The sequence below is a fragment of the Balaenoptera musculus genome, chromosome 3, assembly GCF_009873245.2.
Source record: "Balaenoptera musculus isolate JJ_BM4_2016_0621 chromosome 3, mBalMus1.pri.v3, whole genome shotgun sequence".
NCBI classification, from domain to species: domain Eukaryota; kingdom Metazoa; phylum Chordata; class Mammalia; order Artiodactyla; family Balaenopteridae; genus Balaenoptera; species Balaenoptera musculus.
Window position 1 is genome coordinate 35976011 of NC_045787.1, and position 13926 is coordinate 35989936.

At 37.0% G+C, this 13926-nt stretch overlaps 1 pseudogene; it reads right to left on the minus strand.

The window, feature by feature from the left end:
• Positions 1-12672: 12672 nt before the first annotated feature.
• LOC118893144 lies at positions 12673-13040 on the minus strand (annotated as a pseudogene).
• Between the last annotated feature and the right edge of the window lie 886 nt (positions 13041-13926).

The window sequence follows — 13926 nt, forward strand, 5'->3', positions numbered from 1 at the left end:
CCTTTAGAGGGTAGCTTTTAAAAGTTTCTACAAAAAAATCCATGGATTAAACATAATGCCAATAATGCAAGCACATGCGAGCAAAAAATGGCGGAGCTGACCTTATCCAACTTTGAAAAAGGCTTAACTAAGAATATTAAAATTATCTGAGGAAATCAGACAAAAAATTGAAATAATTAAGAAAACTATTTGATTGTGGATTTATAACAAAAGTCATTGACAATGAACTTTTCCTTAAGTATAAATTGTACTTTGAGATGTTAACTATTAACAGAAGTATATATAAAACCTTTATGAATAGAAATACATATATTGGGAATGCATGATTTAAAAATTTTTTGATGTGCTATATAAATGCAAACAGTTGGAAACTAGGTCATAACGAACTGTGACTCCTGGTTTACTATTCACTTTCCTTCCTGGGACCTTGAGCTCTCTAATGCCAAGAACTTCCCAGCCTGTGAACAATATCCACAACATAAGAGAAATTTATCAAAAATTTTTTGCAGATAATTTAATATTTTAGGTTATTCAAAGGATAAATAGACTTAGATCTTGCCATCAAGGAACTTGTGATTTGTTGATAACTAATTATTATGACTAATGAAGATGTTTTATCCAGTGCGTATAATACTATCCCCTACAGAAAAGTTTGTCGTCAGTAAGGACTTAAAGTTGATCACTTCCCAGCATCCACTTTATGAAAATCAAGCGATAGTCCTGCTGAACCAAAACTAATTTCTCACATATACTTTTGTATTTTAATCTTATTTCTAGTTCCATGGATTCTAGTTCCATCTTTTGCTCACCTCTCTCTAATTCATTGTAGGTTGTCTGCAGTTGTGGTCTGCTCATGTTGCATGCTCTAGGCAGCCTCTCTTCAACATACCTGAACTGCCCCCTGCCCAAATATAGCATCACAATGAAGTATCAAAGCAGCAATGAAATGGATCAAAGGTGACAGGCTGTATATTCTGGAATACAGTCTTTTCTGCAAAAAATTGCCATTAAAAAAAAAAGAAACAAAGAAAAAACATAAAAACAAAGAAAGACCCCACCATCTTCATTCATTGGTAGTATAAGTTCAATTAAATGTGTTATATAGCAGCATACAAAATTATTTTTTTCCCTTGTGATGAGAATTCTTAGGATCTACTCTCTTAGAAACTTTCAAATATACCCTACAGCATTGTTAACTATAGTCATCATGTTGTACATTACATCCCTAGTACTTATTTATCTTATTTTAAAAATCAGGTATCTGGAAATATAAAGGGAAACTAGGTCACATCAAGGTAGGACTTTAGATTCTAAGACGTAATATTTTAAAGCATGCTGACCTCATATTCCAAAGAACATGAAAGAGACATTTAAAGAAAAAAGAAGTAAAAATGTCAAATCCCTTCACAAAGGGAAAAATGATATGTATCTAAACAGCAAGTTAAATGAAAACTCAAAAATATGCTATTTGTTTACCTCATGCCTTTTTTAATCCAAAAGGGATTTTGAAATCAGATGAATAAAGAAATTTATACTGTTCCATGGAAATATATATATTGCAGATGTTTTAACTACATGACAACAAAAGTTTAAAGGGTTAGGCAGGTCATGAACAGATAATATATTACTAGAATATTCACCTTAAAGACAAAGACATCATTGTTCATGGAGCTGATCTTCTGATTTTTGGTGACTGAAGAATTCTCTTAGTTCTCCAAATCATTTCTGTTATTCTTTTAGCTTCCAACAATAGCAGCTAACTTATTATGCTTCACTTTAATGGTGAGATAATTGCATTTTGGAATAATATTTAACTGCTATGTTTTAAGACCCATTGTGAAGTCATTTCCAGTCATTTCAAAAGCACAAACACTTGCTTACTTGTAAACGGTTTCCTTTCTTCGCCAAGGACACCAGGCATGTCAAAACTCTTGTTTCTTCCTATCTCTGATGCCAAAAAGATTAAGAAGGATAAGAATTAATACAATTTAGCATGACTAGAGGGATATTCATCCTCTGAATTTGTTTAGCTTCATTAGATTAAATTTGCAATAATGCAGTAAGCATAAGAGTTTCATATCTTAACACAATAATTCTTAGTTACATCACAGTTAATAGTCTTGCTTCAGCTCTTCATACAACTATCTCATGTATAATCTTATATCTGTTTTCTAAACATATTTTCTGGCAACCCAGACCTCACTAAGGATCTTGTCTAAATAAATATATTCTCTATTTAGTGCATACCATGGGGAAATTATCTTTAACGGCAAAAGATCACAGACTGTACACAAAAGCATTAATAAATACATAATAATAATAATATAGCACTCATACCCCAGAAAGACAAACTCACCTGATTCAAGGACTATACATGGACTGTGGTATTACAAAATAATCATTACCACTCCGTGTAATTCTGGGGCAAGTAAATTTAGTGATTGTCTCAGTACAAAAGCTGGAAATTTAACAAGTTGAGAGATGGAATAGAGGTCACCAAAACCAGAGGAATGAACAGATCCCAGAAATGTGTGCAGAACCCAAGTCCAAGAAGCTTGGAAAGGGATGTTCACTAAAGCAAATGGGTAAGCAGCAGATGTAGAAATTGAACTGAGGCGCCAAAAATTCAGGAAATCAGAAGATGGGAGTAATTGCAAGCAAGTCCAGAGGGAAAAGAGGTTTCTAGTGTAAAATGGCATATGGTTTGCAGCCCATGATCCAGCTGGTCTCAACTGTGCCCAAAAATATCCGTGAAGGCAGAGGAAAATCACAAAAGTCAGAACACTGTAAATCAGAATCGACAATAAACCCATTACCAGTATCTATAAAGAATGTTCATAAACTACAGAGCTAAGAAAATTGTATTAAAAATTGTAATAGGTATTCCAACCTTATTTGCCCAATTAAAAGTAGATAAAATATTCCCTCTTTGCTATTTTTCCTGATTCAGAAATAAATCTTCATCGACCTGGAAACTAGGGAACTATTATATGCATACCACATTTTGAGATTCCTCTTCCCTCTCCATAACCCAATGACTATTACTACCATGACTCTCTCTCTTTGTATGTCTATTTGGAGACTATAAAAAATAGAAAGAAAACAACTAGTCAGGAGTGTGTGTTTGTGTGTGTATGTGTTTGTGTTGGGGAGAGGTTGTCTAGTGAGGTTGTACAACATCCTAGAAGGTATGATCTTTACAAACAAAGTGTTATATAGAAAAATATTAATGAGAAAGAACTCAGAACAGTGAATACTGTTAAGTTTTGAAAGCATCATTTATTCAGAGTGCTGCAAAATTCGGCACTGAAGTACAGGCAATCCTATCTTAGGTCAACAACACCTCACTGGCACTTAGTCAATAGATATTGGGCTAAGAATTATGTACATCAACCTGCTTTCTGCTTGTAGCCCTGGGAAAGAATTCTGCCAGTGTGCAAGTGTTTAGAGAAGCAATGGCAGTCCAATCAGTGGAATCTGGGACATCCAAGAGAAGATGGTGAAAAGTATATATTTTTTCAGCATAGCATTCACTGGGGTTACTTATGTCGCATGAGTGAGACACAGTCCCATATAAATGTTGGTAACTATTGGCAACATTCTAACTCCCTAACACTGAGAATGAAATATTCCATGCCTGGAATCCTGCACCCCTCTCACTAGGCTACTGAGAGTGACCTGAGGATGTAAATAAGTCAGGAGTTTCACATTTTTATTTTAAAATGTCTGATTGCCACAATAGGTAATAGCTAATTCATTCTTTTCATCTTTACTTGAAGTAATGGCGAATGTCAGGGTGAGATTTTGGAAGCAGAGTGGCCAAGCATAAGCATAAGCATAAGGTCTGCTTGCCTTATCCATGAATAATATCAATGATCTCACTGTGTGGTTTTTAAGCGGGTTGTGAAAGCAATTTTAACATAGGAATTTCAAAACTGAGCTGTTAACAGCAGCTCAACGAATTAAGGATTAACTTTGGTGATTCATATGCATGACGACACACATCTGAATGTATATGCTTTAGTATGTTTGCTAAAACGCCAGACACACCTAAAATTCTTCTTAATATTTCATAGCCATTCCTTGAAAAAAGCTTTTGCAACACAGACACTGCTCTGCATCAGTTCACATTTTTTCTGGTCCGTCAAGGCTTTATGCCCAGATACCTTCTTGCTGCTCAGCTCTATTGATTTGGGTCTGAGCACCTAGCCTTGGTGCTCAAATCCAGTTGCCCAGTCTCCTTGTTGACCTTGCCCTACAGTATCTGCCACACTTTTTCTCTTAGTGGAACTTTTTGGATGAGACTTTGGACCCATATATTAGCCTCGTTTCCTATTTTATCAACTGTACTCCCCCCTACGCCCACCTGCCCTGTGGCTGCCCAAGCCCTGGCATGATCCTTTTCACTCTCAATTCAAATGAGGATGTTGCTTGAATTTACAAATTTAGTTGGGATGTTATGTAGGCAAAGCCACAAAGACAAAACAAATTGATAAAAATCATACCCTTTGCAGTTTTAATTTTGTGTCCGTTGCTTGATTTCCACAGGGAGAAATCTGATGTCAGTGGGAACCGAGGCCAGAAAGTGAAGACAGCACTGAGCCTTCTTTTGGGACAGAGAAAAAATGTAAACAGATGTACTAAAACATTGCAAAATCTGTTAGATGTGTGAGCAGACGCTGGGTTATAAGAGTAATTATTATCAGGTTCTCCTATTGCCTGAAATATTCAAAGCTAATTTATTTGGGGGTACTTAAGATGGTTTTAAGAAAACTTTCTACTGCTGTATATTCTGGGAAATGTGCATTTCTTCACTGCATATTGAGAAGATTTTCAACGGTCGTGTTGCTGCCTACGTCTGAGTTTAAATTCTCACACTTTAAATCTTCACAATTGGAGAAGTTTAGGTTTAGAAAACCTGTCTTTTAACTGCTTTCCAACCAACTTCATTGCACATTGTCTATCACTCCCTTTGTGGCTTTTCTCTTTCCCCAACAATGTACGTGGCTCAGGTAAAGAGTAGATGTGAAAACATATAAGTAGGCTCTGGAAGTTTCTTGATTCTTCAAATTATCTTAAAAGAAAATTACTAGGCCTAAGTTCACACTGAGTTTCAGAGCTTGTGTACGGTTAATTTACTGTTCTATCTGTCTTGCTGCTGAACTGATGTTTTTGTTTGTTTAATGTGAGTGGTCTTTCTAATCCCGTTAAGTGGAAACAAAGTTTACAAATGTAAATCCATTTTACTTTGATTTAGTACTTTTGCAAGACCAGGCTTCACAAATCAAGGCATGAACTTTGACAGCAGGAGTAGTTTCAAAAGGTGTTTTTCCCCCACCTTTGAGAGAAGAGGACTAAGACCTTTTCTAAGGGATTCCTTTTTTTCTCTTCTAAAGATAAACACTGGGAGTGTGGGAGGTTGACAGGATCAGGGACTTGGCAGACACTTTTTGTCCAGAACTAACTGGTGAGCCTAAAAGCCCGAGGTCCTGCAGGTGGAATATGATCTGTGGGATTACTCCTGTTGTTGTTCTATTGTTAAATCAATCCCCATTCTTTGAAGGGAAAAATTAGCTGAGAATCTCTGTGAGGCCCTGAGGATGAAACTTTGGACTATGAGTCAGAAGACCTGGGGAGCCGTAATCACTTTGACCCTCACTTCTCATAGGCACCAAATAATAGCAGTGATGGCGACCATTTACTGAACAATTAGAATGTGTTAGCTCCTTCTCATTTCGATTTGTAGTTTCCACAGTAGCCCACACGAGTTTCTGAAAGAATTAATTTAGTGAAATGTACATGAAAACTCCTGCCATGCTCTCTAATGTTCTTGTGAAAAATCAAATGGAGAAATTTATATAGAAACCATCTGAAAATTGAAGTTATTATTCCCACTGGAAAGGACTCTTGGCTACCCCTCTTGAAATCAATTTCATAGCTATTTCTTCATAATTCAGTTACTCTCAGAGGAAAAAGAAGTTGTATAAAGATTGTAAGTCTTGATAAGCAATAAGTCAAACTAAGAACCTATAGCTATCTATATTTTCCCCTGAGTAACAACTTGGAAAAAGTCAATGTAATACTTTGATGGATATTATTAACAGGAAATTATGGAATTAAGATACTTAAAGTCTAGTGAGAAAAGTTTTACATTTGTTTCTGGGACTCAATAAATACATCACTATTTATAAAAATGAAAACAAAAATAACCTAATTGACATGATCATTAAAGAGTAACACTCAGTGAGTGGGTGATAAATTGTTTTCTAAAGGTATGTTTATGCTCTTGTTCCAAGAAAAGTTTATGCACCAAAATTATAGTCCTTCTTTTTATATATACCTTGAAAGTAATGATAATTTGGCACATTGTTTAAACAATGTAAAAAATTATCATACACACACATACACATGAGAAAAAGAAAGAAGAAAGAGAAAGCAGAGATAAACTTTTGTCCTCAAACCTGGACATGCAGGAAATATTTTTATTTAAAAATTTTATGCAACTTCATTTCTGACCCTGAGACTCCATTTTATATCTACCTAAAAAATTCAATTGTCATCATTCTTGGGTGTCTTCCTTATTTCGACAGGTTTTTTTCCAGAGTGAAGGCCTTGGGGGACATTTATTGGCATTCTGTCATCTATTCCCTTGTTTGCAAAACCACTTCAGGTCTGTTACTTCTATGACAGGCTTAAGAGAAGGCATGTTTTCTGACTTGCCCATGCACTCATTTTCCTTTCATATCTGAAATCTTGTTGCTTCCCTGGTGAGGTCAGAAAACACCGTCCTTCTTTCTTTCCTCCTCCACAAGTTCAGGGGATCTCTGTTCTTGAGGGAGGTTTGCCTATCCTTTATGGACACTCTCATCCATATATTTCTCCAAAACACATTGTCTTAATCTGCAGATCTTCCTTTATATGCTTTAAATTCACTTAGGACATAGATTTTCAGAAAACAAAAGCCAGAAATATCCACAGTTTATTTCTGCTTTCTGTTCCTGCTACCATCTCTTAAGTTGTTCAAAACTTGACAATCTCCTTAAATTGAGCAAGGGAGAGAGAGAAAATGATAATGTAGTACAGTATGTATAATTTTAGTATAGTATGTATAATTTAGTATCTCTGTGGTAGGATGACATAATAGTCCCCAAATATATCCCAATCCTGTTCCCCAGAATCTGTGAATGTTACCTTATACCGGAAAAAGCATTTTGCAGATGTGATTAAGTTAAGGATCTTAAGTTTGGGGACTGTTTGTTATGCAGCAGTGGATAACCAAGATAGAAGTTAATATCTAAAAAGGTAGATACTGCTATAAGAATAACCTAAATCATGGGCAGTGACTTTGGGACTGGTCAGTAAGGACACTGTTGGTGGGGGCTTGAAGTGCAGGGAGAAGAGTGCTATTGCAAGCTGGAGGGATTTGTGTTATATATTTGGTGGAGCAATTGGTGAGACTGTCACTAGCTATAAGCTGGAAGATGTGAAAAGGACCTAATAAACCTGTGGTCTAGATAAGGTGATTTTCAGGCAGAAAAAAGTATAATGTACATTTTTAAGCTGTCTTTGATAAAGTATTTCAAAAGAGAGATGTACTAAGTAAGGAAGGAAATGTTCAACTTTTGAGCAGAATTTAGAAGAATTATTTACACAACAGGATTTACTGGGTTGGAAAATAAAACTGTTTTTCACTCTCAGGATTTCCAGTTGGCAAAAGGTTTTCAAAGTTAGGAGAGGCCTCAGTGCAAATATCAAGTACAGAGTACTGACAATAAAATGTGACTTCAGGGTAATAATCAAGTCAAGTCAAGCTATAAGATCCCTTTTTGAGGCCTGAGGAATATTTACGATGGTGCTTCATAGTCCTCTCAGCTATACAAAAGACATATAAGAATCTTAATGTTATGCCTCTTACAGTCTCTATGTCAAACAAAAGGGCTCTTAAGACTTAAAGAAAAAAGAATAGATACATGAATATGTATAACTGAATCACTTTGCTGTACACCTGAAACTAACCCAGCATTGTTAATCAACTATACTCCAATATAAAATAAACATTAAAAAAAAAAAACGACTTAAGGGAATCATTCTATAGCACTCAGGGTAGACAGGGTCTTTTTCTAAGAGATTTATTAACATGGCTTTTGTCTAATGGACTGGATTATAATTTGATAATCTGGAAACCCATGAAGCTTTTAAAGGAATTATATCAGCTTGGACTGAAAGAGACAGAGACATTCAAAGGAAAAAAAAATCTCTGAGCTCTTTTTCTTTTCTATAGGTCAGAAATATTGGCTGAGAAAACTATTCACGTGCTAACACTGGCCTTTCTTATGGAAAATGAATGATGTCTCAGAAGGCAGAGCCAGTACCCCAGAGGGTGGAACAAATAGCTGCAGAAAACCACTCCCAGGGAGCAGAACTTAGTCCTAATGAACATAATTCCTTTGTTTCCAGAACAATGAAAAGGGCTGGATTTCAGAATTTTTATGGATCAGTGACTGCCATGTGCCTCTCATCACCTCAGCCCTCATTTTTGAGTAAGATATTCTACCGTGGTTCATTTGTCCCTGTCTCACCCTCAATGTAGAATATGGGTGATAGGTAGCTTTAGTTCACAGGTCTTCATTAAGGGAGAGCTGCACCTGAAAAGTCTCATACATTACTGGAACCTGATTTCAGTTATGAGATTCTGGACCCTAAGCCTGAGCATAATGCCATTAAGGAATGAGGCTTTAGAGGTCTTACAGGAGAGGGAAGTTAAGTATATTTTACAATACACTTGTATTGTGTGGGAAAGACATGAAAATCGCTGGAAACCAGAGGGTGAACTGTGATAGACTATTACCTTTTTTTAAATGAGACATAACTGACATATAACATTATATTAGTTTCAGGTGTACAACATAATGATTTGCTATTTGTATATATTGTGAAATGATCACCACAATAAGTGTGGTTAACATCCGTCACCACACATAGTTATAATTTTCTTCTTGTGATGAAAATTTTAAGATTTACTCTCAGCAAGTTTCAAATATACAATACAGTCTTATTAACTATAGTCACCATGCTGTACATTATACCACCCCCCAGGACTTATTTATTTTATAACTGGAAGTATGTACCTTTTGACCATCTTTACCCATTTCCGCCACCCTTCACTCCTGCCTTTGGCAACCACTGATCTGTTCTCGGTATCTATGAGTTAGTTCAGTTTTTTTGTTCATTGGTTTGTTTTAGATTTCACATATAAGTGAGATGTTATTTGTAGTTCTCTGCCTGACTTATTTAACTTAGCATAATGCCTTCAAGATCCATCCATGTTGTCACAAATGGCAGGATTTCCTTATCTTTTATGGCTGGATAATATTGCACTATATATATATATATATATATATATATATATATATATATAGTATATATCACATTTTCTTTTATCCCATTCATTTGTCAGTGGAACTTAGTTGTTTTCCTGTCTTGGCTATTGTGAATAATGCTGTAGTGAGCATGGGGGTGCATATATTTTTTTGAGTTGGTGTTTTTGTTTCCTTCAAATTAATATCCAGAAGTGGAGTTGCTGGATCATATAGTAGTTCTTTTAAAATTTTTTTTGAGAAACCTCCATACTGTTTTCCATAAGGTCTGTACCAGTTTACATTCCCACCAACAGTGCACAAGGGTTTTCTTTTCTCCACATTCCCTGGTATACATTCTTAAGTGTTCCTTATCAAGAACTGTGAAAAATATGAGACAAATTAGCCTGCCACAGTATCACTGATGCTGGTAGAGGCAGAAGAGTCCTGGATTAGAGCTAAAAGATAGGTTATTACTCTCAACAATAGTTTGTGGCCAGAGGTTTATCATTTTTGTGCTAGTTGCACACATCTGAATTCTCACAAGATGACAGAGATCCGTATTACACTTGCACATACAGCAGACTGTGTTACAAGAGAATGACTCCAAGCTAATGGAACCCAAATCTTTTATCATGGGCAGTAAACCTGCTTGCTGTTGCTCTGGAGAAAGACAGTGATTTCATTATACTGGCCTTTTGCTCAGAAGAAGACATATCTGTCTTCCAAGGCTATTCATTATACAGCTGTCTGTGAAAAGATAGTTCAATACAAAGGCAGCTAGTTAGTGTCTCTGCTCAAAAGAAGTGCAGAGATGCAAGAGACCCATGGGGAATTGTGTCTCAGAAAATACTTCCAGTTATTAGCAGAGATTTCTGTTTGTTTCGGTACTGGATATATTCCTTTTCATTGTAAAGATTTAATGTCAATTCAGTTCAAGGACTGTGTCCTTCCATGATGCACTGCAGGCTCAAATCTGGCCTCCTTCACTCTTGGAGTAAGGGGGCAGGTTCTGGCTCAAAGAAAGCTCATCTTTTTTCCTTCTATGCACTCACTCCCCACTTTTGGGGGCAAGGTGGAGAAATAGGGGACTTAGGTGTCAGTGAGAGAGAGATGCGTCTGGCTTCACTCTGGTATTGATTGGTCTCATTTTCTCCTAGTATTTTCTGTTGACATGATGTTTGAAGACATATGGGCATATGTTTCTCAGCTTGTTCCAGACTCCTTTCCCTCTTCAAAGGATAGCCCTGACTCCCTTTGACAAGTCAAAGGTATAAAATCACCAATCTTTTCTCTGGTATGAACATCTATTCACTTGACATCTATGACCTCTTGAGCAGCAATGCAGCTCATGCCCACCACTAACCTTCATGCACCTTTACATGTAGCATCAAGAACACTTGCTATCCTCTCCTGAACCCTTAAAGAACTGCAGAGAACTGGGTCAGGAGTAAGGTTGCCCCATCTTCTTCCCAGACGTATTTCATCATGGCCCCTTGAAGACCATAATGATATCAAGCTTTTCAACTCTCCTCAAATCCATCAACTCAAATTCAACATCGATCAAGTTGTTTCCTTCACTAATACCTATGTTCTTTGTTTTCAGTGTGAAAAAGGATCACCTATGACATTTGTTAAAATTCAGATTTCCAGCTCCCAAGCATAGAGATTTTGTTTCAAGAGTTTGACTGTTTAACAAGCTTTTCACATGATTCTGATCATGATTTTGATACATTGGTCCTTCTGTTTCCCCTCCCGTATCAGAATAAGTAGCATTCTTCAAAACAGTGCAAATACTGTGGAAACAGTGTAATATATTGGAAAAAGCATTGGCTTTGCAGTCAGCCAGATGTGCATTCAGATCCTGGTTCTGTTAGTTATTAAAACTTTCTTATTTTTGAAAGGAAATAGATCTTTGGTGACATCTAAGAGAAATTAATTGGTGCATGTGCCATAAAATATGATAAGCAGGAATGTCTAGTTTTCTGTAAAGGGTGAGGTAGTATTTTTAGCTTTTCAGTAGATATTTCAGCAGGCAATATGATCTGTCACAGCTACTCAACTCTGCTGCTGTAGCATAAAAACAGCCATAGACAAGAAGTGAGCAAATGAGAGGGGCTGTGTTCCAATGAAACTTTATTGACAAAATCAGAGGTCGGCCAGATTTGGCATGTGGGTTGTGGTTTATTGTCCCCTCTATAGAACATGAAAGTGATAAAATCAAATTTGTTAATGTGTAAATTATGAACCATAATTTGGTGATCAACTTTACAATCGTAAATAAATTTTCCTAAAAGAAAGAAAATTTAAAAAGGACTTGATTCTGGGGTCACATTATGGAGAAATTAACCACCACTGGGCCAGATTTTGCATCTCTAATTGTTATTAATTGGAAGACCTTCTTTATGATGGAGTGTCACCTATCTTTAAGGGGAGATTTGTAGTAGAGTGGATTATTTGTCCATTCTTTACTTTATCCACATAATTAAATTATAAATCCATACTCTTTGGCATGTAACTTTCTTTGCTTTCCTATAGTTGGTAGAGCAGACTTACTCGGGTTTTTTTTTATGTCAATTTTTGGTCAGTGGGGTATTAGCAACTGTGACATAAAGAGAAATTTGTAAAGCTGTAGCATAATTGGCCCTGTACTTTAGAACACACACACACGATGAGGACACACTTAGGCTAGCCTTCTGGTTCCATGAGGAGGATATCAAACATGTGAGGCAGAACCTCCCTAGCTGAACCTAGCTGCCTTCAGAAGCATGAGTGAGTCCAGTTATGACCAGTAGGACCATCCAAACAAGCCCAGCTTAGACAACATTCAACAACATGCAGCTAAGTGAGAATAAGTGACTCAGTGTTTCAAGCCAGTTTCATTTCAATAATTTGAATTTTTTTTGGCACTTTCCTCTTTATTGATGTGCCTTCTACCGTCCCCTCACAATTTCAGTCCCTTCCATTTACCCCCCAAAAAGAAGGTAGTGAAAAGAAGGGATTGTTGGGGTTCTGAGCCCCTTGGGCAGTTAGAAAGGGAACAGAAACCAAAACAATCACTGGATGTGACAGAGATTGACAATCAAGAAGTCTAAAGCAGAATGGGAAAGGTGGTAGAGAAAGGGGAAGAAAGGAGAAAGGAAAGGCACGAGAGGACATCTCTCCCAGTAATCGTCATGTTAAGAGGGGCTGGAGGAGAGTCTCAAACATTATAAAGTGCAGGTCCTGAGGAAGAGAGTTGGTGTTTCAGCCTCAAGGAGGAGTAGGTCAAGGAAGGGGGCCCCCTCTCTCTTTGTAGAATGGGACCGCCCCACCTTAGCGGCAGCAGCTTCACAGGCCGTAGACACTTTCATCACCATAGGCAATGTACAGAAAGAAGTCTTCTTCATGGTGTTCCTGGTATAGTTGACCCATAGTGGCACTGGTGGGTGGAATGACATTGTTGACAAAGAAAAACAAGGCATCCTCAGCTCAGAGATGAACTTGCTTCCCGATCAAGAAGTAGAACTGACCAACTATAAGATCAGAAGGCACCAGGTATATCTTTTTGTCCAGGTCTCCTATCTGAACTTTGGGAGCCTTTTCTACTATCACCAGGACCCAGTCTGGGTATTTCTTTCAGATCTTCTCGCCCTCAGAGCCACTCTTCTCTAACGGATACTCCTCTTTATACACGAAGTTCATCCTCCCAGGAACTGGACTGGACCGGGCTGGGCTGAGAGAACCCGGAGTGGGGGCCGGGAAGAGGGGGCCGGTGGCGGCGAACTCAATAATTTGAATTTTTAACAAATTTTTATATGATTCTGATATAAGTTATATATTGGGTCCTCTATTTTTCCTCCCATTGAGTTTTGGGATGGTTTTTAACACAATGTTATTTTGATCAGAATTAACTGATAAAGGGGTAATGTCATATGTATTTCACAGTCAGACATAGACAGACAGTCAGACAGACACACACACACACCCCAATACAGGTCTACTGGCTTAGAACTTGCATGGAAATTTTCTTCTATTTCTTTAATATTTTTTTTCCAGTCTCCATTGCTGGTTTCAGAAAATGATGCTAGAGCCATAGGCAAGAACCAAATGAAATGGTACGTGCCAATGTATAACTTAGTAGCCATAAGAAGACACTAAAGGATTCTAAGCAAAGGTATCTCATGTTTATATTGTGCTTTAAATTTTTAATATTGTCCATCATTTATACTGAAGTGCAATTTTATTTTCCATAAAATAATTATTTTTGATTTTAGCCCCAAATCTGCTAATAGAGAGAAAAATAAAAATAAAAATAAAAATAACTTACAGACTCAGCCCTGCCAAGCAACCTAGTTTCTTCTACTTTAGAACTTTGTCTCTTTCAGGTTAGCTAGGTAAATCAAAGGCTCTCCACCTACTCTATTTTTCCTATTCCCACATCACCCTTCTTTTTCACCTCTTTGGTGTATATCTGAGCATTTAAAAAAAACTTGTAAGAGTGGGATAAGAGGGGCCTCTGTTCCATGAGTTGCCCTCTCGATTCCTTCTGGTCTCCCTTACTGATGTACCCATTCCCTTCTGTCTGTAG